This window comes from Lepidochelys kempii, chromosome 1 (assembly GCF_965140285.1).
Source record: "Lepidochelys kempii isolate rLepKem1 chromosome 1, rLepKem1.hap1, whole genome shotgun sequence".
Classification (NCBI taxonomy): domain Eukaryota; kingdom Metazoa; phylum Chordata; order Testudines; family Cheloniidae; genus Lepidochelys; species Lepidochelys kempii.
The window spans coordinates 310,328,502-310,354,138 of NC_136380.1; the positions used below are offsets into that span (position 1 = coordinate 310,328,502).

The 25,637-nt window shown below is 43.2% G+C and overlaps 1 protein-coding gene across 22 annotated transcripts in view; it reads right to left on the reverse strand.

The window, feature by feature from the left end:
- Nucleotides 1-25,637, reverse strand: part of CADPS2 (calcium dependent secretion activator 2) — a 593,917-nt gene that overhangs the window by 193,840 nt on the left and 374,440 nt on the right. The window lies entirely within an intron of this gene.

Here is a 25,637-nt window from a genome sequence, read left to right on the forward strand (position 1 = left end):
CTGCCCAGGAGCTGTCCCAATGAGCCTGCCAGACTGAACTGAGGATAACTAGTATAATTCATGGAACAAAACCCGTGTACAAAACTCCAATTCAGTGTCTGGATTTGATAGGGCTGGGCTCAGATAGCATTCCCCAGAAAAGCATATATTCAGAGGGTATAAACTCTGGTGAAAGTGCTGAAGGCCCCACAACAAATAAGGATATAGAAGAGAAACCCAGAGTCCTAGGCATCGACATCACTGGCAAAATGAGAAAAGCCCTCAGCACTGATGGTGCCATAGTAGACATCTCAGGGTCACAGATTTTTGGATTCTTGATCATGCATTTTCCTTTTCTGACGTAGTGATGGGAACTCCAGTCCCAAACATGGGTGAGCACTTCTCTTTCTCTTTTCCCTTGAGTTTGAGGACAACCAAAAAGTGGTATTTAAGTGTCCTTGACCCACATGAGACTGCGCAAACAGCACTGCAAACTGACAGTCCTGGGTTAAAGCACTGAGGAGAATCATGGTATCAAGAATCTGACTGGTTTCAAACCTGAAGCTCTGCAGCAGAAGGTCTGTCTACCTGCAGTTAAGGAGGTAGAGAAACACTGATTTTTCCTCCGAGTGTGGAGGCTAAGGCCTCCTGGTGACTGACAGAGCTAGTTCTGCCTCCAAAACTTCAAGCAAGGCTGAAAACTCACTGTAGGATCTGTGGACCATGCCTCACTAAGGAAAGGTGGGATATGGGACAGAAAGTGTCAAGGAGGGGCTAAGAGGTATGTTACTTTACAAACTATCAGCTGCTCTACAAGAAAAATGAGAGACAGCATTAACTCTCCTCTGTGTATTCTATGTCTCTTGTCCACAGAGGCACAGAGTGTAATGGGAGCACTGAGTTCACAATAGCACAGGGTCTGATTCTAACATGCAGCCATTGCTGCATGGGAGTATAGAGGGGACAGCTGCTTGAGGTCCAAGGGGTTGGGACTGTGGTTCCCTGTGGATAAAGTGAGCTGTAGCTCACGAAACCTTATGCTCAGATAAATTGGTTAGTCTCTAAGGTGCCACAAGTCCTCCTTTTCTTTTTGTGGATACAGACTAACACGGCTGCTACTCTGAAACCTGTGGATCTCTGGTTTCTGCTGTCTTTTTGGGCTCAATCCCCTGTGTTCTGCACCCTGTTAGCAGTAAGGTGCAGGCACTAACTCGTTCCTTCCACTCACTTTTGCAGAGGACAGAAGAAAATGCGCTTGTGTTTCTAAACAGATTCTTGCACTGTATGGTTATTACAGGCGAAGGATATAACTTTTGCCCACTGAGAATGTATAGGACACAACTGTTTTTAATCAGACTGTGATCATTTTGTTATATCACACACTGAACCTCTCCCCTCATTATTAAAACATGGCGTTATCTTCCCTTAGTTCATGCCCTGGTACAAATGTGTAAGAATTCTGCTTTATTTGAGCACCGTGGTTTTTTTTGTGCTAGTGAGATCAGACAATTTGGTTTATGTACCAGAGGTTTGTTTGCAGGACTGCTGTGTGATTGTGTTCTGGCTGAACACTCTAGAGCCTGCTGTGTAATTCCCATCTTCTCTCAATTGTAGGATTATCTTGAATTTGATAAAAAGAAAGTTTAAGAAACTGGGGGTGTAAATCAGACCTGTCAGAGAAAGGGCATACTGGGAGCACATATTTAACTGTTTTATGTGAGAATTTTTAGTGTTTGCCAATAATATATGTATTTACCACACGGAGTGCCAGAAACATACTCTAATGTGTAATGTGACTTGTTTTACTTTTCATATATACTTTAAAAGAGGCAAACACTTTCCCCTAGGTTGGAACATTTATTCTTTTTTGCCAACACATACCCATTCTTCTCCCTTGTAATTTCTTTCTTTTCAGTGATCATGTTTGCAGGAGGGAAAAGTGTGAATGGAAATGTCTGAAGAACAGTAACAAAAACATCTACAGAATATTGGTCTCATCCCTGGGGACAAAGGAGACCACAGAGCAGCTCAGGAAAGGGGGTGCACAGGTGAGATTTGTGATCTCTCAATCCTGAGCCCGCTTTCTGCCAAGCAAATCTTCTGGCATAACTCAGAGGAGTGATGCTTTAATCATACTGGATGCCAGTGGCCTCCTGGGGCCAACACAGCAGCTAGGAGTAAAGAGCTGGAAATTGCTGAGATACAGGAACATCCTGACCATGTGCACTTACCGCTGGGTGTGGCCCCTTAGTGTATGTCTACACTGCAAATAGGCACCCGCAGCCAGCACATGCCAGCTGACTGGAACTCAGGATGCAGGGCTGTTTAACTGTTGTGTAGATCAGGGGTTCTCAAACTGGAGGTTGGTACCCCTCGGGGGGTCATGAGCTGTCAGCCTCCACCCCAAACCCTGCTTTTCCTCAAACACTTATAATGGTGTTAAATATATAAAAATGTGTTTTTAATTTATAAGGGGGGGGGGGCTGTCACACTCAGAGGCTTGCTATGTGAAAGGGGTCACCAGTACAAAAGTTTGAGAACTACTGATGTAGATCTTCTGGCTCAGGCTGCAGCCCAAGCTCTATGACCCTTCCACCTTGCACGGTCCTAGAGCCTGAGCCCAGACTGTTTACACTGTAGTTAAACAGCCCCTTACATGGAGTCCCACCAGCCCAAGTCGGCTGGCCCAGGCCAGCCACAATTGCCTAACTGCAGGGTAGACATACTCAGACGGTTACAAAGGATAACCATCAGAGGATCCCCCGACTCCAGGATAATCCTTTCATGCCCAGCAATGCTGGTTGTAGGCCTGGAATCCATTAGGGTTGCAGCATAAATTGAACACCCCACACTAAAGGTCTTCTCTGAGACCAAATGAGCATAGCATGGAGAAATGACAAAGGACATCTTAATTGTATGATGATCCATGAACATTTGATCTCTGAATGAAGTCTTTCTATAAGAAAAAAGGTGGTGGGTTTTTTTTGTTTTTTTTAAAACTTCTCTTCCCACATGGTTGTTTACAATTAAAACTTCTCTTCGATACTCTTTTTTTATTACTGTCATTTAAATGGGCACAATGCTCAAAATTTACCATCAACTCAAAACCAGTTTAAAAATATAGGGGAAAAAGCCTATATTCCTCTAGTAAGTACGATGTTAAATACCAGCTTTCTCTGGGGAATGAGAGCAAGGGGGAGGAAAACGCTGCCTATTTAACTGTAAAATCTGCTGTTCTTACATAGGATTAGGTAACAAAGAAATTAGCACTATTGACACAAAGCGGGGATTTAACACAGAGAAGCAAAGCCTTATGGCATTTGGTTTTACAAATCACTATAAACACACAACAATAATCTTAAACTATTAATCCCTCTTCCAGGGCTTTCTGTAAACAGAAGTGCTATTTCCTACTGTAGAACATTTCAGTAATTACCCAGGGCTATGTCATATCTTCATTCCACATGTGAAAACTCCTGTGGCATCATAAAGAGTTAAACATTCATTCTGTGTGGAGTAGCACTTGGAAATTTCATATTAGGAATTTATAGGAATTTTAGTTTGTCACAAATTGTGGCCAGGGCTCACTGGGGAGAATGGTAAAATGGACAGATCCCAGAGGTGAAAGCAATGCTTAATTTGTACCAGGGCTGAGTCCCAGCACCTCTAGGTTTGCCACATCAGTTATGAAAGTAAAAAAATTGCTTGTGCTCCGGCAGCTCTTTCATTACAAATTAAGCACTGGGTGAAAGAGACCTGGGATTTCACTGGCGGACCTTGTGCCTCTGGGAGAAGGGAAGACCTGAAGTCTTTGCAAACCAAAGTCCCTCTTTGTACCCTTTATACTCTCATACAGGGGGAGGCCAAGAGGGCTCAGAAGTGAGCTGAATCATAGGGGCTAGGCTTAGGAGGGTCTACCCTTAGTTATTAGTTATATGGTGGGAGCCCTGTAACCCCACACTGGACCCAGTTAAATGCCTGGTATATGGGCACCCCTGCCCTCCGCTCAGTTAATAAAGTTGCAGCTTGCTGCTTAAATCTATCCCCGTGTGTACCTTCATTCATTTACACATGCTGATCAATCACTCCATGCACAGAATATGCCCTTAACACTATACCTTGGGGTATATGCCCTTTTGATTATCTTCAGCCATACTGAAAAACACAGCAGTCATTCTCTCATAGATTCTCTCTCTCTTTGGGAAACACTGAAACATATTTTGTGTAAAACTCCAAAAAATCATATGCAGATACAGCTGATATGATATTCCTTAAAAATATCGTACAATTTACTACATGTACTCTCTCTCGCTCTCTTTAATTCTGGTTCCACCATCGAGACAGTCAAAGGTAATTCTTGAATTATTACAATTTGGCTACATATTTAGATGGAGGCCTCTGAAAAAGTACTGTTACACTTTGCTTATTACGAAATAGCTTCACCTTCAGCTCTATTTCTCAAGATCCACTTTTGTTACAACACCTATTACAAATTTGCCAGTGTTCAATGGGTAGGCTGAAGGCAAGTTGGGAAAAGTTGTTATTTATTGATCTATGTAATCACACAATTTCAAACACACAAATATAAAAGATGTACATATATTAACAATGTATATATTTGATTGTCCAGCTCCCTCAACCTTTGTATATTTGTTCATTTTCTTAATTTGGCAGTAATCTGAGGCTAGCACAATGGAGCCCCAATCATAATCAGGGCCTTTAGATAAGACAAGACAATATGAACATATATTAACATTAGTAGTATTAATAATAATAGGGATTGAAATTCAACACAAAATTATTTAGAAAATAAAACCTTCTTAAAAGTTTGCTGTTTTAATAATAGCCTTGAAAATTGTTTTGTCAAACGAACATGCTATATTTCCCTTTTATTTTCAATCCACATAAAGAGTTGAGCTGTAGAACTCAGAACTGTATTATAATCAATTAAAGTAATAGATTAAAACTATCTATTCTATACTGCTTGCCGTATATTTTCCAACAACAAAAATAGAATTAATACACATTTCATGGAATTTTTATAATTAATTTTCTGGATGAAATAAAAACTGTGATGGATGCTGATTTTATTTATATAACAATGTAAGGGCAGTCAATATCCTTTTATCTGAAAATAAAACAAATTTACTGAATGTTGTACTCCTGAAATATTTGCAATGCGAAAACTGTTTTTGCTAAATCTGACAAAAAATTTTATATACAATAAGCTTAAAGGTTTTTCAAAGTACATATCCACATATTACAAAAGTTCAAAAACAGTTAAATATTGTAATTTAGTTTCAGTTATGTGGTGGCATATGTGTCAAAAATGAAAGAGGGTGGCAGATTATTTGCACTAAATTCATGCTGTGAGAGTTCAGGGATTTAGTTTTTGATGAAAAATCAGCACTAATGAATAGCTGAAAATTCTAATTGTGTGTGGAATACTGGAACTATTCACTGCTGGGAAAAAAGGGAAAAGGACTTATTACTTCAACACAGATCATTTTTAGTCTAGCTTTTTATTCTAAGGAATGAAGCAATCAATTTACATCTTGAATGATAAATCCTCTACTTTTACAAGGCTTCATTTATCACAAACAATGAAAAAATACAGAAAGAAAAATCAATACATATAGCAGTTTAGTCCAGCAAAGGGCTTTCTTGAAGAGAAACCTCAGTCAAGGTTGAAGGAGCAATTAATGCAGTCTCAAAAAACTGGGCCATTCTGATAGAGTTCGGTTAACATGTGGCAGAAGTAATCATCCACTTGTGAAAATGATTTTCAGTTCATTCTCAAACACCTTTCAGACACTCATGATCCCATTTAACTGACAACAATACAGGCTATCTGTGGGCATCATTGCATTTGATGTGAGAACCAATAGGGACCAAATGCCCACAGGCACTTTCAGTCATCACTGCAAGTTCTGTGTTGCTTGCATAAAAGGAATCTTCCCTGCACTGCATTCCTTCTTTTATTTAACCCCATGAGATTAAGCCATTTTTTTTGCCTTCAGTTGAGGATGAGAGGCACAACTGATGTAAGACAACAATATGACCTGGGTCATCAGAATTCTAGTAGTAAACATTCTCAGATTGATTTCAGTACTTTCTGTGCTCTTGAGAAAGAGAACTAAATAAACCTTCAACAAATGAAAAAATATCATCCCAAACTTCTATTGTAATTATGACTGCTAAGGATGCAGAAATCGTGAGAAATGTCAAGTAATGTAAGCATCACAACTGAGGGAGAACATAGTATTATTTATTCCAATGAGCAATAGTCTCATAATATGGACAGAAAAATGTGATTTATTCTGAGCACCTTTTCATTCTATTTCCATTTCATTGTACATACAGTATTTTGATTAATATGGGTGCACTTAAGGATCTGTATATTCTTGCATACATTTTTATCTGAAAAGGTCTGTTTACCATCTTAATAGCACCATCCAACAGCATTTTACCACTACTAAATAAGCATTACTGGACTCACATCAGCTGCGAAATAAATACTATTATGGTTTGTTAATTAGTAATTGAACCTATGTAGTACTGTAAAATCAACTAAATTTATGAACTGAGCATTCACATTAAAGGTAAAAAGCATTCTTCAACTCTGAAAGGACCCCCAAGACAATAAAAAAGTGATTGATATCCTTTGTATGTGTGTATACAACATAAATGTGGGCAGTGTTCCAACAACAGGAAACAGAACAATATGCACATAATATCTAACTTCCTAGTAAAAGGCTTTGTATTACACATTTATAAGAAAAACCATGATAGAGACATGACAATAAGAAATTAAGACAGAACAGTTATTTTTATCCCCCTCATCCCTTTTGTTCAATGTGTGTTTGAAACTGTTGGGAGGTCTGGTGAGAAACCATGAACAGAAGTAGTTGTGGCACCTTAGAGACTAACAAATTTATTTGAGCATAAGCTTTCGTGAGCTACAGCTCACTTAGCTCACGAAAGCTTATGCTCAAATAAATTGGTTAGTCTCTAAGGTGCCACAAGTACTCCTTTTCTTTTTGTGAATACAGACTAACATGGCTGCTACTCTGAAACCTGTCATGAACAGAAGTGTTTTCACTAGGCTGGTGACACTCCACTATTTCCCGATCAAATCTGATCCAGCTCCTGCTATTGGTTGAGGACTCAATTTAGGTAAGGTTTGAGGAAGCAACCAGAAGATATAAAGAGGATTACATTTGCCCCTGTGTTTGAAGTTGTGTTCCTGTCCTTTGTTATTACTTCTCAATATGGGGGTATTATTGGTGAACAATCATAGAGCAGTGATGTCTAAGGAAAGCTTTCTTCAGCTTCCGGAGCTTGGCTATTCAGATCACTTCTTTTGGATACAAACCTGATTAGTCACCAGTACTTTGTCACCTCTCGATTAGACTACTACAGTGCACTCTGCAAGACTACCCCTTAAGTCAACCCAGTCTGTAGTGTATCTCACAAGCAGCACATTAAACTGATCCAATTGAGTTCAAGCTATTGCTGAAAAGTTGAATTTGACCTACGAAGTCTTAAATGGCTTGGGACCTGCCTATTTGAGAGAATCTCTTTGTCCCTGTGCCTGTGTCAGCAAAGGAACTCCGCTGAGGCCTGGCCTAGAAAATTAGGTTTAACCATATCAATCAGGGTTGTGAAAAATGCACTCCTGAGCGACGTTGTTAAACTGGCCTAACTGCCTGTGTAGACAGTGCTAGGTTGATGGAAGAATGGACCCACATGCCGCCTCTTGGGGAGGTGGATTACCTATGCTGACAGGAGAACCACTGTGCCCCTGTCGCGTTTTAAGTGCAGACATAACCTTAGAATCCGTGGGGTATAAAAGAATGGGAGCCACGAACAGGGTGTGCTCTATATGGGTATGTCTACACTACCCGCTGCATCGGTGGGCAGCGATCGATCCAGTGGGGATAGATTTATCGCGTCCAGTCTAGACGCGATAAATCGACCCGAGTGCTCTCCCACGACTCCTGTACTCCAGCGCTGCAAGAGGCGCAGGTGGAGTTGACGGGGGAGTGGCAGCAGTCAACTCACCTAGGTGAAGACACCACAGTAAGTCGATCTAAGTGCGTCGACTTAAGCTACGTTATTCACGTAGCTGAAGTTGCGTAACTTAGATCGATCCCCCCTCCTAGTGTAGACCAGGGCTATGATGGACACTCTGCTTTAGAATTCACTGATCCTCCCTGATGCAAAATAGCCTAATTTTATTGAGCCAGGGTTTGGGAAGGCCAGGTAGGTACTGGTAGAAGTGGTGGAATGTTTCTGAGGTATTGTTTACATTTGATATATCTAGTTGGTTATATTTTTCTGCTGGTTTTAGGGAAGCTGCCAGTTTTATCTTTACAAAATTCTACTCTTAATTACATCAAAGGCATCTCTAATCCAGGATAAGCGTTTTTAATATGAGTTATAAGTAAAATTAAGTAATAAAATAAGTAGATGTGTATAATTCCACACTTCCATGCTATGGACTGACAAGATTAAGTGAGTCCAAGATGTTCTTATTTTAATTTCCTGACAGAAGTATCACAGTATTTTTTATTTCTTTCAAGCAACTCTCTTTAAATGTGTGTCATGATACTGAGCAGTTGCATCAGAGCGTGCTACCAGTTGGCAAATTCTGCTGTATCTGGCATCTTTCATCACTACTTTGAAGTTAGAAGTTACAGTAATAAATCATTCTAGGAGCTTAACTCAATTTGTGCACAAAGATATTTGTTCAGTGTGTTCTGATATCCTGTAATTATTTTTAAAATTCTTAGTAATCAGATTTTTTACATAAAAAACAAAAGGAAATTAATTAAAAAACCCTATTTTAAAACATTATTAAAGTTTTGAAACAAATCAATGAAACTAAAAAGTTCTAAACTAAAAAGTTCTAAACTAAAACTCTCATTATTTCCTTAACAAGAATAGTACTTGGTATTTGAATAATGGTTTACAAACATTAAATAATTACTCCTCATAAACACCCCCAGGGTCCAGGGAAGTAGGTAAGTACTACTAAATTCTCAGTTTTCCAGGGACAGCAATTGAGACAGAGACTTTAGTGAACTGCTCAAGACCACAGAAGGAATCTGTTACAGCTGGAATTAGAATTCAAGAGTTGCTTGCTTCCAGTCTTGTTCTGACTGTCAGCCCCTGAATTTCAAAGACCTATAAACCCCACTCAGCCCTCTCATTACACAGATGCCAACAGACACTTGAAAATCACACACAGAATAAATAAGACACAATAGAAAAATATCCAAATAAAATCATGAACTAAACAAATGCTTAACTTTCACCATTCCATCAGGCCTCTTTCTATTGCTCCCTTTCCCCACTTCTTTGTATGTGTATAGATTTAAGCTCTCAGAGCAGGGACCTGGTCTTCCTACTGGCTTGTAAGTTGAGCTTGCTCTTGGTACTATACAAATAGCAGCACTTCCTGTACCTATGAATTGAAAAGTGTGTATGATTTTATATATATTGAAATAGGTTTACAGGTATTAGAAATATAGATATTGTACATCCTCACAGTACTTTGCTGGCTGTCTGGAAAATATCTGTGTTCAAAAGTTAACTCTGAATTTACTAGATTTTGTTAATTTTAGTCAGTCCTAATATAAAATAGGATTTATTTTTTTAAAATAACTAATGATGTATACTATGTCTGAACCACACTACTGGTTCCTCATGCTGGTCCCAAGGTGGGATGAAGTGGGAAGATTGGGTGATGGCCTGGCAACCCCTAAAACAGGGGTTGGCAAACTTTTTGGCCCTAGGGCCACATTTGGTACAGAAATTGTATGGAGGGTTGGGTGGGGAAGGCTGGGGGAGGCTATGCCTCCCCAAACAGCAAGGCATGGCTTGGCCCCACCCCCTATCCAACCCACCGGAACCCCCACCCCACCCACCTCTGCTCCCTGCCCCTGACTGCCCCCCGGGACTCCTCCATCCTATCCAAACACCCCTGCTCTCTGCCCCGACCATCCCCCCAGGACACCCATCCCCTATCCAATCCCCCCTGCTCCCCACCCCCTGACCACCCTCGGGACCCCTGTCTTTATCCAACCTCTCCTGCTCCCCACCCCCTGACTACCCCCCGTCCAACCCTTCCTGCTCTCCCCGCCCCATGTTACCTGTGGGGTGGGGAGAAGGGGGGCTCAGTCCTTCTCCTGTGCATTTCCCCTGCTCATTGGGCTGCTCTCCCTGGCAGTTGGGCAGGGCTCGCTCCCTGTCTGGGCTTGGCTGCTGAGGACAGGGGCTAAGCATGCTGAGGGTGGAGGGGGGCCCTGGATTGCTCTGCCCCATCCCCGGCAGCAGGGCCCAGGCCCCTTGACCAACCCCCTGCTCCTTGCCTCCCGCCCCCTCCCAGAACTCCCCCTGCCTCCTGACCGCGCCGCCCTGGAGCACCAGGTCTGGTGGTGCTGTAGCCGTGCCGCCCTGCCGGAGCTGCAACCATGCTGTCCAAGTGCTGGGGGAACTGTGACTGCAAGGGAGGGGAGCAGAAGGGGAGGAGCCAGGGGCTAGCCTCCACCCCGCTCACCGCGCTGCCGGGGAGTTGGGCTGGCTCCTCCGCAAGCCTGTCCTGACCCCGCTCCCTGGCAGGAGCTCGGGGACCAGAGGGAAGGGTCCTGCGGGCCGGATGTGGCCCACCGGCCGTAGTTTGCCCCCATCTGCCCTAAAACATCTCAGCTTCAACACATGGAAGAAAAGGACATAAAACTTCAGCAGCTTCATCTGCTATTCAGAATCGAACCAAACTTTGGGATTCATCTAAATCTTCTACTATGCACAATGATGATGGTTCTTCCATAAACCAGACTGGGGGGAAGCACCTGATATAAAGACGATATGTCTGCTTCTGCAATGATATCAGTATCTGAGGATGGTCTGTGGAATATTCGATCATTAAGTTGTTGGAAAAACCACTCTCTCAACTAAAGAATTGGAAAAGTTGAGTGCTGATCTATGTGCATTCTGCACTACTTACATGGCAAGCTTATTCTCCACACCTGATAGCCACCATTTTCAGTCTGAATGGAGGATGTGAGGTAGTTATTAGTGCATACGCCCCACACAGTGTAAGGCTGGATGTTGAAAGAGCTGTTTTTAATGCTATGTTAGATGACATTGTATCTCGTACATCACTTCAACATCAAATTGTCATTTCAGGATATAAATGCAAGAACTGGTTATGATAAAACTGGATTTGAACGCATACTGGGGCCATACAGCTTATTGGATGAGAAGTCAGGTAATGGTGTGTGTCTGCTAGAATTTGCTTCCACACATGGACTATTTTTAAGGGTTACCTGGTTTCAGCACAGGAATTGTATAGTATACATTTCAATATCTATTGGGCAACAATGAAACATTGGATTACACTTTTGTTTGGAACCCCCTGAGTAAACGCATCCAGGATGTATGTGTATTTAGGAGAGCTGATTTTGGTCTAGAATCCGATCATTGACTCCTAACAGCAACAGTGTTGTTCTGCTTAATAATGTTTCAGAGAGAGGTTCCTACCTTATTGAAACACTTCAGTATTTATAAGTTTCATGATAAAGCGATCACAAGTAGTTATGCAGTAGTGATTTCTCTAAATATTCCATATAGAATGACCTGCTGTCTACCACAGAGGAAGAATGGACTTCGTTTTGTGATTCTATTACAAAGATTGCTGGAGAACTAGGATTAAGAAATACAAAAAGCAACATTGGATTACAGGTGATGCCATCAAATTATGGGAAAGACAAAAAGTGCAATGTAAACTGGATGCACTTGAAGATCAGCAGTGAATTAGTGAAGGAGGAGGAGGAAGAAATGGGCAATAGAGGAAAAGAAATATCTTGAATGAGCAGTTAAGAGGACCGTAGGAATTACGGTAATCAGTGGTGGAATGGTATGGTGCAGCACTCTGAGGGAGCTTCTAAAAGACATCACCAGAAGTGCACATGGAAATGTCTGGACTGGACACCCACTCTTGCAGTTTCTGCCAACTAAGGACAAATATGGAAAATACAGCCAGGACATCGATGCACAACTTTTTTTGAATTAAGGAATAGATCTCCACCAAGATATGAACTACAACTTCATAAAAAAAAATGAGCCCAGCAGAAAATAGGCCAGGGACATTAGAGGAATTGATACTTGCAGACAAACAGCTACGAAATAATGAAGCACCGAGCCTGGATAACATTTCAGCAAAACTGCTAAAGAATGGAAGTCCGGATTTAGTTCACTGGCTTCATAGAGTCATCTTAAAGTCTGGGAAACAGGTCACACCCCAGAGGACTGGAAAAGCAGCTGCATCATCTCTTCTTAAACAACAGAGACTGATCAACTTGCTCAAATTACAGGGGAAGAATGTTTCTGTCAGTTCCAAGGAAAGGGTTTACAATCATACTGTTCAAACAGTTGAAATACTGTCTCAGCCCTAAAATAAGAGACAATCAGTGTGGTTTCCATACAGGTCAACCGACAATGCTATATATGCCTTTCACAAGGTTACTGAAAAATGACTTAACCGAGAAAAGGAAGTTAACATCTCATTTATAGACTTTGCAGCTGCTTTGCACTCAGTTACACCAGCATGAGGTGCCCGAGGACTTAGCATACCTAGTGGAGGAACAGTACCGTGGTACACTTAGTTGTGTGAGGGTCAACAGCTGTCTTACAGACTGGTTTTCAGAAGAATCAGGAGTATACTAGTGATGCATTCTTTCACCTACATTTAATGTTCTAATAGATGATCTGATGACAAAGCTGATTGAGGACAAAGTAGGAAGTGTGAAAATTAAAGATTTATCTTTAAAGGATCTTGAGTATGCAGATGACATTTCCTTGCTTGGAGAGACTACTGACCATCTACAGCTAATGCTGGAAGAGCTGAGAAAAACTGCAGAATGTATAGTACTTAAGATCAGTGGTGATAAAACTAAAGCAATGCATGCCTCATAAAATGGAACGGCCTTCTGATACTGCAGGTAGATGGTAATGATGTCAAATGGATGAATAGCTTTAACTATCTAGATAGTTTTTTGACAGCAGGAGATTGCATAACTGAAGAAATCACTCATCAGATCTGTTTGGGTGGTGGGATGTCTGTATGACAACTACGATATGATACGATATGCCATCAATGCACTGGGTGATGACAACTCTGTTATATGGAGCAGAAACACACCACTAAAAACTGCTGAGGAGAGAAAAGTAACAGTTTCTAATGTCAAAAGTTACAGCGTATTCTTAACATTCATTGGCTTGAGTTTGTCACAAAAGACGAGATACTCAGATGATCCCAGCAAATTGGGCCGCACTTAAAAACAAGACGACTCCAATGCTGGAATCATGTCCAACGTGCAGAAGAAAGTATGCTTCTGTACAAGGTTTACAGAGCTGAGGCTGAAGAAAGTAGAGCACGATGTCAGGCAGGGATGAGGTTGGAAGATGCAGTTTTAAGGGATTTAAGAAGCCTAAATCCTTCCATACTGACTCTTGATGAAGAAAGAAGACTTACACGGGACTGTTTGAGATGAAAGTCCATTCTCCATGACATCACAGCTACATTATAGCCATGTGAACCTGCTGCTGCTACCATGGCTGAACTTTAATTATGATAATTTATATTTTTAGAGTACCTTTATTTGAAAGGTTTCAAAATGTTTGGCAAACTTTATATATGAGCTTTACTCCACCTACAGTTAAAGTCTTTAAATCACTCACAGCAATACTACAAAATGGTCTAGAACAAGTAGAGCTAACCATATAAAAATGAAACAGTAGAATTTTAGGCAAGCAAAAATGCAATTGCCTACTTGTAATTTAGCCAGGACATTCAAGTTGACAGCCCAACCTTATAGGGAAAAAGTCTTCATCAAAAGTAAATAGAATTATATTCCTCTAATATATGAACTCCTGTACAGAACAAGTAAAGAACTCCTGGTATAACAGATTTAACAAGTCTCAGTAGTTGGATGTACCTTTTGTTACCCAGATTAATCAAATCGATGAAGATGGGCTTCCAGTGAATACAAACTCTGCCAACCAAAAAATATTGCATCTTTCCATATTACAGTAGATTCCACTTGAAAGTAATCCTGATATTAGCAACTTCTGGTTAAAGGCAACATATTGCTGGGAACCAATCCCACCCCATTAACATCAACGTTAATGGGATTCAGATTAGTGACAACAGTATGCTACTTAATAGCAACTTTTTTGGAAGAAAGTCCCTACCTGCAGGCAGGTTTGCGAGGCTGCAGAGAGGGAAGGAAGTGCTGGGACATGCCTTTCCTGGCTGCAGCCCTGCATACCTATCTCTGGCCAGTGCTCAGCTCATTCCAACACTCTCTTCTGAAGTTGCAGCCGCAAAAATGTACCTGCAGGAGATAAGGGGTGGTGGTAGGCTGGGAGGGGAGGCTGTAGGGAGAGCAGTAACATAGAGGGGGGCTGCAGCCCAGACGCTGGAGCTGCACGGCACCTCTCCCTGAGCTTTCCAGTTTGTGCCCTGCAGGTGGACCGCATGCAAGGAAGGAAGCGCCGGGATGTGCTGACCCCTGACCCCTGGAGAGAGCAGGGAGAGGTACAGTGCAGCCCCACAGGCTCCCGGCACTCACAGGAGGCCCCGACATCTGAGCTGCAGCTCCCTTCCCTGCAGGCAGGTTTGCAAGACTGCAGCCAGGGAAGGCATGTCCCTGAGCTTCTTCCCCTGGCTGTTGCCTTGCAAACCTGCCTTCCACTTATTAGCAATGGCTGGATAATAGCAAATTTTTGCTGATAACCAAGGGGTTGCTAGTGGAATCTACTATATATACTAATATAGAGAGGGAGACCGAGAGAGAAAGAAAACCTCCAAATAGGGATTAGGTGAAATTTAAGTAGTGTAGCCATCTGCTCTGGATAACTACCATTTATAAATTTACTAAATAATAATAATAGAAACAACAAACTACTACTCTTCTCAGATTTCCTCACATGACATACACACTCGAGTTTTGGAAATATGAAAGAACATAACGTAATAATTCCTAAATAAAAATGGAGGGTACTTTTTTTTTTGACCAAGGGAAAATATTTTGAACTTACAGTCTCCTGTGAATTCTCTGATTTTCCCCTTGGTTGTATGCAAATCTGCACGAGGCCTCATACCTTGGAAGCTTTTTTCAGCTACAAGAGTTAAATGGAACTCTCTTTGGAGTTCATGAATGGCCCTTCTAAGTCAGCCAAAAGAGGTGCTGCAGTGACACAAGATGCTGTCTATACTCCAAAAGCAGAGTGCACTGCTTCCATTACACTCCAGCCTCTTTCAGCTTGGAGAGCAAAGGAACAGAACTGGAGGCTGAATCCAGGTCTCATATGCCAGTGCAGTGTCTAATGGTCTGTTACCATAAAGTAGGATTTCTCAATCTTTTTCATAATGTGGTCCACATTTAATACAGAGGTTCGCTCATTGACCATCTACCCTTCCATTCACAGTTGAGTAACCTCTCTGTGGCAACAACAGCTGTACATTAGGGAAGTATTTATTGTATTGTTGACTGTCTTTTAATGCAGCTTAGGGGATGGAAACAAGGAGGAGAGCTTCACAGTATAACCAGTCAGTTCTTTTCAAACTACATTTTGAGAAACCCTGCCGTAGAGAGGATATTATGGTTGGAATTTTCAAAAATGATGAAGAAGCAATGGGGCATGTGCACCTATGTCACTTGGGCTCATTTAAAAATCCCATCCTTTAGCAATAATTTTACCTTTTTAGTCTTTCAGTGAAGAAGTTTACATAATGACCATAAATGTAATTAGAAGACTGCGCTTGGAAATGTCCTATAGAAACGTGTAAGATGAAAACAAAGTTCCACAGAAATTACTCTACAAATGTATTGAATTTAATAGAGAATTATGTCTTCCTAGAAGTTTTTTCCAACAATCTTATAGAATATCAGGAAAGTGGGTCATTTTCTGTTAAATGGAACAAAAATAAAAAAAAGGGACAGTAAGAAAGAACTTTCTATTTAGGACTTTTCCATAAGGGGTTTGTAGCAGGACAGTTATCCCACTCCTGAAAAACAAGGAGAAAGGGTAGGCTGATTGGGAAGGCAGCCACAGCTGGAGCCACACCCCAATCAGGCCATACCTGGCCCTGTTATAAGAGCTCAGGGAGGATCTGGGAGTCTCTCTCTAGCTGTGGAGAGAGAAGGATCTCTAGCTGCCGGAGAGAAGAGGGTACCTGAAGTAGAGCAGGGCTGGGGAAACGCCAGAGGAGCTGGGGAGCTCCACCCTGGCAACTCCCCAGGCTGAGGCCTTGGTAGAGGCCTATGCAGGTATTGGGGCTGTGAGTTGCAGCCCAAAGATAGGCAGAGGCAGCTAGTCCAATCTCCTTGCCAGTGATAAGTTGCCATGACAGACTGCAGTTTGCCCCAGTGAGTGGGGGCTAGATGATGACTGGCAGTAGCCACTGAGGCAAGGTGGGTGAGAGAGTTGGGGGTTCCGCTGGGAGGGGAGACCTAGCATCGGGGTACTCTGAAATGTAATCAACGGTGCTGGGCCCACATGCAGAATGGGTCCTGGCACCTAGACCACGATCCCGCCCCCCACTCCACCCGTGCTCTGCCCCGAGGCTCTGCCCCTGCTCAGCCTCTTCCCCCCCAAAGCCCCGCCCATGCTCTGCCATTTGACCTCTTCCCCCCAAGGCCCCACCTGCCACTTGTTCCTCTCTGCCCCACCCTTCCATCTGCTAGCTCTTCTGCACACCTTCTCCCCAATGCAAGGGGTGGATAGGGCCTCAGGGGGAAGAGGGCAAAGAAGGGGCAGGGCTACAGTCTGCATGTCAGGGCCCGCAAAAGATTAATCTGGCCCTGTGGGTGCTGAGCACCTCCTAATTTTTTCGATGGGTGTTTGAGCCCCGGAGCACTCGCGTAGTCAGCGCTTTTGTTTCATATGCAGTCTTGGCACTGGATGTTATTTGTTTAGAGATCGTCTGTGAAGAGACCACCTGAACCTTCACACTGTCTGCATATGACACACACAAGCGAGGCTAAGCACAAAAGTTTAGTCCTGTCCAGATAGAAGGCTAGGCATCACCTAACTTCCAATGCATGAAGCTGCTGGTTTTCTGGAGATGAATGTGGCTTAGGAAAAATATATAGGTAGATAGACTGACTGGTTCAGATGAAATTGAGACACCACTTCAGACAAAAATTTTGCCTGTGGTCATAAAGTCACTTTGTCCTTGGAGAACTGTGTACAAGGAGGCTCTGCCATCAGAGCCTGCAACTCTCACACTCTTCTTGCAGATGTTATTATTGCCAGAAATGCAGTCTTCTGACACAAAAATCAAAAGGGCAGGGTGTCAGGGTCTCAAAGGAAGGTCCCATTTAAGCCATTAGGATCATGTTAAGGTTCCAAAGAGGCTCTCAGACCAGAGGATGTAGACCAAAGAAGCCCTTTTAAAGATCTTGCTATCATGGCACTGGAGAAGACTCATCTTCCCTGAATAGGGAGATGAAATGCCGATATCACTGCCAGATGCACTTTCCTTGAACTTAGTGGAAGTCCCAAAGACTGAAGGTGCAACCGGTACTCCAGGATCTCTGGAGAAGCAGAGTTGGTTGAATTCTGTGGGCCAATGACTACACCGAAAACCACTTCCATTTCACTGAATAGGCCACTCTGGTAGAGGGCTTTCTACTGCTGAGCAGGACCCATTGAACAGCTGCTGAACACTGTTCTTCCTTTTCATTTAGCCATGAAGCAGCCACATCATGAGATGCAGGGAGCTGAACATGGGGTGCAAGATGCAGCCGTAATTCTGAGTGAGCAGGTTGGGATTGAAAGGAAGCAGTATGGAAGACTGAATTGATAGTACAAGAAGGTTGAGGATGACCTGTGGGATGGTCAGGAATGGAGGAAAAGCATACAAGAGAGCCAACTGCCAGCTGAGATGGAAAGCATCAGACAGGGAGCCAAGACTGAGAACCCCTTGAGAGCAAAACAGATGGCATTTCCTGTTATCCCTCCTAGCAAATAGGTTGATCTTCAGGATGCCTCAAGGTGTGAATGTGACCTTGTCTTCAGAGACCACTCATGCCTTAGGGAAAAGATGGTCCATGGGATGATTCTGAGATGGTCCATGGGATGATTCTGGAGCCCTGGCAAGTGGTTGGCTATTGGAGTAATGCTCTCCTCAAGGCAGAACTGCCACAATCTGATCACCTTTTGGCAGAGCACTCTGAAGTGTGATACCCCTCGCTTGTTCACAAAATGCATTGCAATGGTATTTTTGATAAGTTTGTGAACCACTGAACCCTTGATATGGTGCTGAAAAGCATGATGTGCATTGTAAATGGCCAAAGCTCCAGCACATGGATAGTGGGACTCCTTTTCTGACCACAGACCTTGGACTTTCAGCAATCCCAGGTGTGCTCCTCAACTCATCAGGAATGTGTCTGTGACAACTGACTTGGCTGGCAAGGGCTGGACAAATGGAATGCCCTGGCAAATGTTCCCTGGACATGTCCACCACTGCAAGGAGTCCAGGGCCAGCTAAGGAAAACAGACCAATCTGTCCAGGGGATGAAGAGTAAGATGGTAAACCATCCTGAGCCATATTTGGAGGGGGAGAAGGCAAACCTTACAAACTGGACCACTTGTGTGTTGGGTAGGCAGATATGGGGTCCAAGAGCCTCAGGCACATCTAAACTGTTGTGGAAGACTGATACTGCAGACTGAGGCAAAGGTGGCAAATTGCCTGAAAATGGTCAGTTTTCAGAAATGCTCTTGAACTCAGAGTCTATTAGGGCCCTGATGAACTTGATTTTCTGAGTGGGAACCACAGTTGGCTTCCCAGTTTTTAGGATGAGAACCAGACACTCAAAGAAGCAGAATATACCACTGATGTGAGAAAGGACTTCCTTTCTGAACCTGCCCCTCAGCAGCTAGTTGGTTCAGATATAGGAAAATGTGAATCCCCTTCTTCCTAGCATTTGCTTGCATCATGACCATGCATTTGGTAAAAATCCGAGGGGCAGAAGAGAGGGCAAAGGAGAGCACCATATACTGAAAATGGCGCTTTGCTACAACAAATCAAAGGAAATCTGAGACCTGGCAAAATTGCCACATGGAAGTAGGCAGCTTAAAGGTCCAGAGCAGCAAACCAATCATTCTGAGACATCAAGGGGAGAGTAATTGATAGAGTGACCACTTGATACCTCATGTATGTGATATTTGTTGAGGCGGCAAAGGTCAAGCATGAGTCTTACCCCTCCCTTGGATTTGAGCACCAGAAAGTACGACGAATAGAAGCCATGATCCTGGTGTTCTGGGGGAACCTGTTCCACCACTCCCAAAGTCAGTGAAGAGCGAACCTGCTTGAGCAGCAGTATCTTGTGATGGGGTCCCTGAAGATGGACAGGGAGGAATTGGATGGCATAACCTGATCTGATGGTACTTAGGACTCAGCTGTCGGTGATGACTGAGCCCCAAGGATCCTGACAGCAGAGGATGGGCAGAAAGTAGTACCAGATGGAATACTGCTCGGGACCAAGGTGTGAAAATGGGTGCTTGAGGGACACCGAGGCAGGGCATGTGGACTGACTGAACCCCAGACCTGACTGCCTCCTCCACTGGGACCTATGCCCTTTCTGGGGTAGTCCTGCTGTTTCACAAAAGGGAAAGACTGCCCAGACATGCACTGTGGATGACACTGCTGCTGTTGCTGACCGCTGTAGTGGTTCCTTTGCACCACTGGCGTGTATGCCCCCAAGGAAGGTAGAATAGTTCTAGAGTCCTTGAGGGAGTTCAGAGTCTTGTCCATCTTGTCTGAAAACTGTACTTGGCCATCAAAGGGCAAATCGTCTATGGTCTGCTGAACATTGGGAGTAATGCCCACATTCTGCAGCCAGGAAACCCTCCTCATGGTCACTCCTGAGGCCACCACTCTGGCCGAATTATCCATGATGTCCAGCAGCATGGACTGCAATGATGTCTTTGCCTCCAAGCAGCCTTTGATGACAAATTTCTGAAATTCCTCTCTCTTGGGACCTCGGGCAGCTGATCTGCGAACTCAAACACAGCAATCTAATTGTACCTGGACAGCAATGCTGGTTGGTTGGCAATTCATGTCTACAACAAAGATTAAGTGTAAATCTTCCTGCACATCAGGTCCAATTGTTTAGCATCCTTATCGTTGGGGGTGGACTTAAACCTGATCAACCAGGCTCTATCATTCACCGCAGTTACAACCAGGGAATTTGGGGCCGGATGGGAATAAAAATCCTCAGATCCCTGCACTGGGACAAAGCAGCACTTCTCCATGAGCTTCGCTGCAGGCAGTACAGGCATGCTCCAGAACCTTAGCAGGCTTAAAGAGCTCATCGTTAATAGGAAAGGCAACTGTCCCGGGGCTATCTGCAGGCGCTGCAGGATATCAACTTATGGGTGTTCTCCTGCAGGAACTCCACTTGGATACCGAGGGAGGCAGCCAGGCATTTCAAAAGGTCCTGATATGCCTTGAAATCCTCCAGTTCCAAAGGGAAGGAAGAACCCGGCACTGCGGAATCATCCAGAGATGAAGGTGAAGCAGTTAACTGCCAGAGCTGGATCCCGTTCCAGGACTGATGGGCCTGGATGGGATGACTCTGGAGGCTCTGCGAGGGCAAGACTCACCAGTATCCAGGCCTGTGGTGGATCAACTGTCACCACTGCAGACCTGGCCAGTGATATCACGTTTGAGCAAGAAGAGAAGTGGGCCCTCCACAACCGAGGAAAGTCCCATGGATTCCATCGAGGCCACTAGTACAGATAAGGCATAGATAGCCAAAAGGTGCTGGGTCAGGAGGCCCCCATCCCGACCATGAGATGAGCACCAGTCCTGTTACCTGTAGTGCTGCATGAACAGTCCCCAATGTGGCTCAGCTGATGGAGAGAGAAAGGAGGAGGCTCCCAACCTCTATGCCAAGGAGTCCTGAGCTTCAGTGGAAAGAAGTTGTGCCAGCCCCGAGGGTGCAAGGAGCCGGTCTGACTCGTCCATAGCCCAGAAAGAAGAGGGGACTGGCGCTGACAGTGGGAACAGTGCTGGCAGCACTGAGTATGCCTCCAATGTGAGTGCTGTCATGATAACATCTGCAGTGCTGACAGTAGGGATGCCAAGGAAGTGCCTTGTGCCAAGCCTGACACACTTCCACTGACTGAAAGGTGAACCTCAGGGTATGGTGCTAACAGGTTTAATGGCCTGCCCAGCCAATGGGGCTATAAAAGATGCCCTTGGCAAAGTCCTAGACAAGTGGCAAGATAGGAACAGAAAGGCAGAGGAGGCCCATTGGTGCCTGATACACTGCCAGCGTGGAAGCAGCCAGTGCTGGCATTGCCCTTGCAGGTACCGGACTCAATGGACAGCTTGGCACCAGACCCGGAGTCAATGGTATGGGGTCTCTGACCTCCTTGCAGACAACTGGGGAGCAGTTGACCTGCTCCATTCTGAGCACCACCGTTCACTTTGTGCCAATTCACACTTCTTCTAGAGTAGAAAGAAGAGCCCCACAGGATCTTGAGCAGTGTCAGTCAGTTTTGTGTCCTTGTCCTCAGCACACTTGACTGGGAATGACTCCTCCATGTCTTTGGAGAGGCACCTGCTCCAGGACGCGAAGTGACGGCACTCTCCAAACCCAAAGGTGACCTCTGATCTGAGGAGGGCCTCAGTGCCAAAACAGGCTGCATGGCCTGTTCAAACAGGTGCTGCTTCAGACAAAGATCTCTCATCACTTGAGTTCATTTGTAATCTGAAAATTGAGCACCACTCCTTGATGGGGGCTCTGCGTAGGCACAGCAAGCACCATGTGTGGTGATTGTTGCTGGGAATCGCTCCCCAACACAATGGGCAATGTTTAAACCCTGGTGAGGGCATCATCAGAGAACATTTAACTACAACTAACTAACAAACAGTATACTAAGGATACTAATTAACTACATACAACTACAAAAAGTCATTAAAATAGAGGGATTGTGAGGTGAAAACCACCCAGAGCTCCAGCCCTGGGCAGTAAGAAGAAACTGAAGGAGCGGGGGTTGGGGCAGTGACACCTCATATAGCCAGGGGAGGAGCTTCAGCCATGAGGAGTGAGCGCCACCCCTCTACAGGGAATGTTAGGCAAAATTCTCTGGTTCCAGTGTGCTGGGCGCACAGGCATGCACACCCTCCTCAAAGTGGAATACATGACTGCATCTACTCGAAGAATCAGAGAGTCTCTCTCTCCTACAGCCAGCTTCCATGTGCTTGTGTCTGCCACAGCTAGCTTCCTTTGACCTTGGTTCTCAAAAATGGCCAATGAGAGACCCTTTCATGTATAACTTCCAGTCCCCTTTGTCAGGTGATCCACTGATCAGCCTCATCAGGTAACCAATTCCACCCCCAGGTGCCACTGCTTAGTTACCAGCCCATATCGGCAGACTAGTTCTTTTGGAAGGTAGCCAACTCTTTGTTCCAAGGTGCTTCCACATGGAACAGAGGACCATCAAGCCCTCCACTGTTAGCCCCCTGTCACTATTGCTTGGAATTTTGATCCAAGATGGAGGTAAAGCCAGCAGGGAAGCCTGATCAGCCTTGCAGTCAAAATGGAGTTAGTAGTTTAAGAGATACATACAGAGTCCATAATTTCAAACATCATTCCTAAGTTTACATACATTCCCCAAATTGTCACAGGTTGCACTACACTTATCAGCCCTTAGATATTGCACTGCAGTGATGGGTAATATGGAAAAACAAAGCAGATAGATAAGAAAGATGCGACCCATAACATCACTTGCATTTTATCATTTTCAAACACTTTTCTTTACTGTATGAGAAGGCTGCATAGAATCTTCAAGTGAATTTCTCTGTGCCTGTACTGCAGTGCCTAAACTCGAACAGATCTACAGAAATTGATATACTAGCACTTGCAGGAATATGGAACACATCAAGGCCATCTACTGGACAATGCTTAATATTGCAAGGACCCCTACAAACAGTCTTAAAGGTATATTCACTTTGATATTTTTAAATATATATTCCTAATATATATATATATATATTGCCATAGATGCCTACTTCCATGAAAGCTAAAGGGACATAAAAGGATAAAGAACAAAATAAAATAAAAATAAGGAAAATGTTGGATTGTTCCCTTTCACTATACAGATCTATGCAGCTTCTCTCTGAAATACACAATACATAACTCATAAGATTCAATTTGTAAGTTCCACAAATGTATTCCTGATAAAGAGGCTAATTTGCAAATACACATACATTGCAACATATTACAACACACCTTTTATTATTGTAAATTGGAAAACTGTGGTGTTTTGGCAAGAGAGCTTTTAAATGGCACCAATTATTAAAATGTATCTTATTTATATGGTTTTCTAATAGTCAGGTTTTAGGTTGAGATTTTAAAAGCCTACATTTCCCAGATCAGGATTCCCTTTTACATACCTGGATCGTCCCTCCTCCAAACCCCTGTGGAAGCAGGAACCTCTTCCCGTTTGGCAATATGGGAATGGTAGGTTGGTCCCCCACATCCGACACCTGTTAAAGGTCACAATCCCCAGGCTGGGAGCACTTAGTCCAGTAGAGTTAGCCAAAGAAGTCATATTGAAATTAATGGAAGTTGTGCAACTAAATCCCCTACTTGGCTTTAAAAATTATAATCTTAAATATTTGCAACTTTTTCTGAAACAGATGGCATTCATATTGTGATACTTTCATTCATATTAACCAATAGATATAAAGAAAAACATACACAATTAATAGGTAATGTCTTAATCTATGATGACTAGGAAAAACAATGCTTTCATACAATTAAATATGTTTATTATGAGTTTACGACTTTTTAAATATAAAAATCATTAATGCTTAATGTCTCCCTGTCCCCTCTTTCCTTTAAAATTTAACCACGCTGCCCTCTTGTGGATGTCAATATATTCAACAAGGCAGATAGAGACTGACTTCAGGCCTAATGTGGCAGAGCTGCAACTGATATGCTTACACCAGATGTGAATTAGGCCTAGCATTTTGAACTAAGCAATCCTTACTTGATACACAGCAATCTGATGTTAAGGTTACAGGCTTGAAGTAGCCCTGATGTGTATAATCTAGTGTAATCTTAGTCAGACATAGAAGAGAGTGAACACAATAAAGCATTTCATTTGTTGTATAATAACTGAGAGTACATAACAAATTTTGCCACTCAGACAAATTTAGGATTAAACCAGATTCCGCTCTGTTTTTCAGAAATGTAACTTGATGTCAGCTCTCAAGTGTACATCATACTTTTTGTCTATGTTCATGCCTATGTCTCTTTCTGTCCTACTCTCTTGCCTTGGAATCCCTCAGCACAAGGACTTATACTGGTGAGCAGATCTGTCTTTGCAATTCATCCTGTTACAACAGACATATCTAGACTCACCACTCTGTGGGGAACAGTACCATCAGAAGTCCTTTACTGAGGCTACATCTACACTACGGCCGGGATTGACGCTCTGAGATCGATCCACCAGCGGTCGATTTAGTGGGTCTAGTGAAGACCCGCCAAATCGACAGCAGTGTGCTCTCCAGTTGACCCCTGTACTCTGTCCCCGACGAGAAGAGTAAGGTAAGTTGACGGGCGAGTTTCTCCCATTGACCCCCCGCGGTAACTTGACCTAAGGTACGTCAACTCCTGCTATGTTATTTACGTAGCTGGAGTTGCGTAGCATAGGTTGACTTACTGCGACAATGTAGACATAGCCTGAAACCTCTGCCAAAAGTGAAGCCCTAGATGGGCTACCATTAGATAATCATTGTTACAGCTACTTTATTTATTGTGCAGTTTTCTACCTGGCGGACCAGCAAATCTAAACTCTTGTACACAACTAAAACAAAGCCTCAATACACTTTTCACTTAGGACATCATGACAGTCTCTTCAAAACTACTCTCATTTTCCCTTCTGTATAATATTTAAGGAAACCACAATCAATTTAAAGATCACACTTCTGTCTGATTTTTTTATTTGCTATTGTTACAAGTCAACCTATTACGATTATTATAAAGGGAAAGATAAGAAAAAAAGTTTTCAGTTTATTTTCTGCATTTGACAGACCTTTGGGAAGAGTGATGTTTACTGTTTACCCTATATAGTCAGTTTTCCATGTTTGGTCTGTCACACAGTAACAAGGAAGAGAAAAACATTTAAAATAGGAACATGTCACTATAAAGCCAAAATTTTTTGACAGGGAAACTTAGGGCCAAGGGTAAACCCTGAAAAATACTTTGAATTTATTTTTGAAAGGGAGTACATTTCAAGGCGATGGTGTGCCTTATTATCCTGCAACTCACATTCTCATGAGAATACACATTAAGTATTATGCCATTATAATACATTTATTTTCAAATAAGGGAAAGACCATATATTGTATGAAACATACACTGAGGGTGACCAGACAGCAAATGAAAAAAATTGGGATGGGGGTGGGGGGCAATAGGAGCCTATATAAGAAAAAGACCCCAAAATCGGGACTGTCCCTATAAAATCGGGACATCTGGTCACCCTACATACACTTATATTGCATGCTGTAGTGCAAAACATTTTAGCCCTGATATTATGAAGGTCACCCAAGACCTTCATAAAAT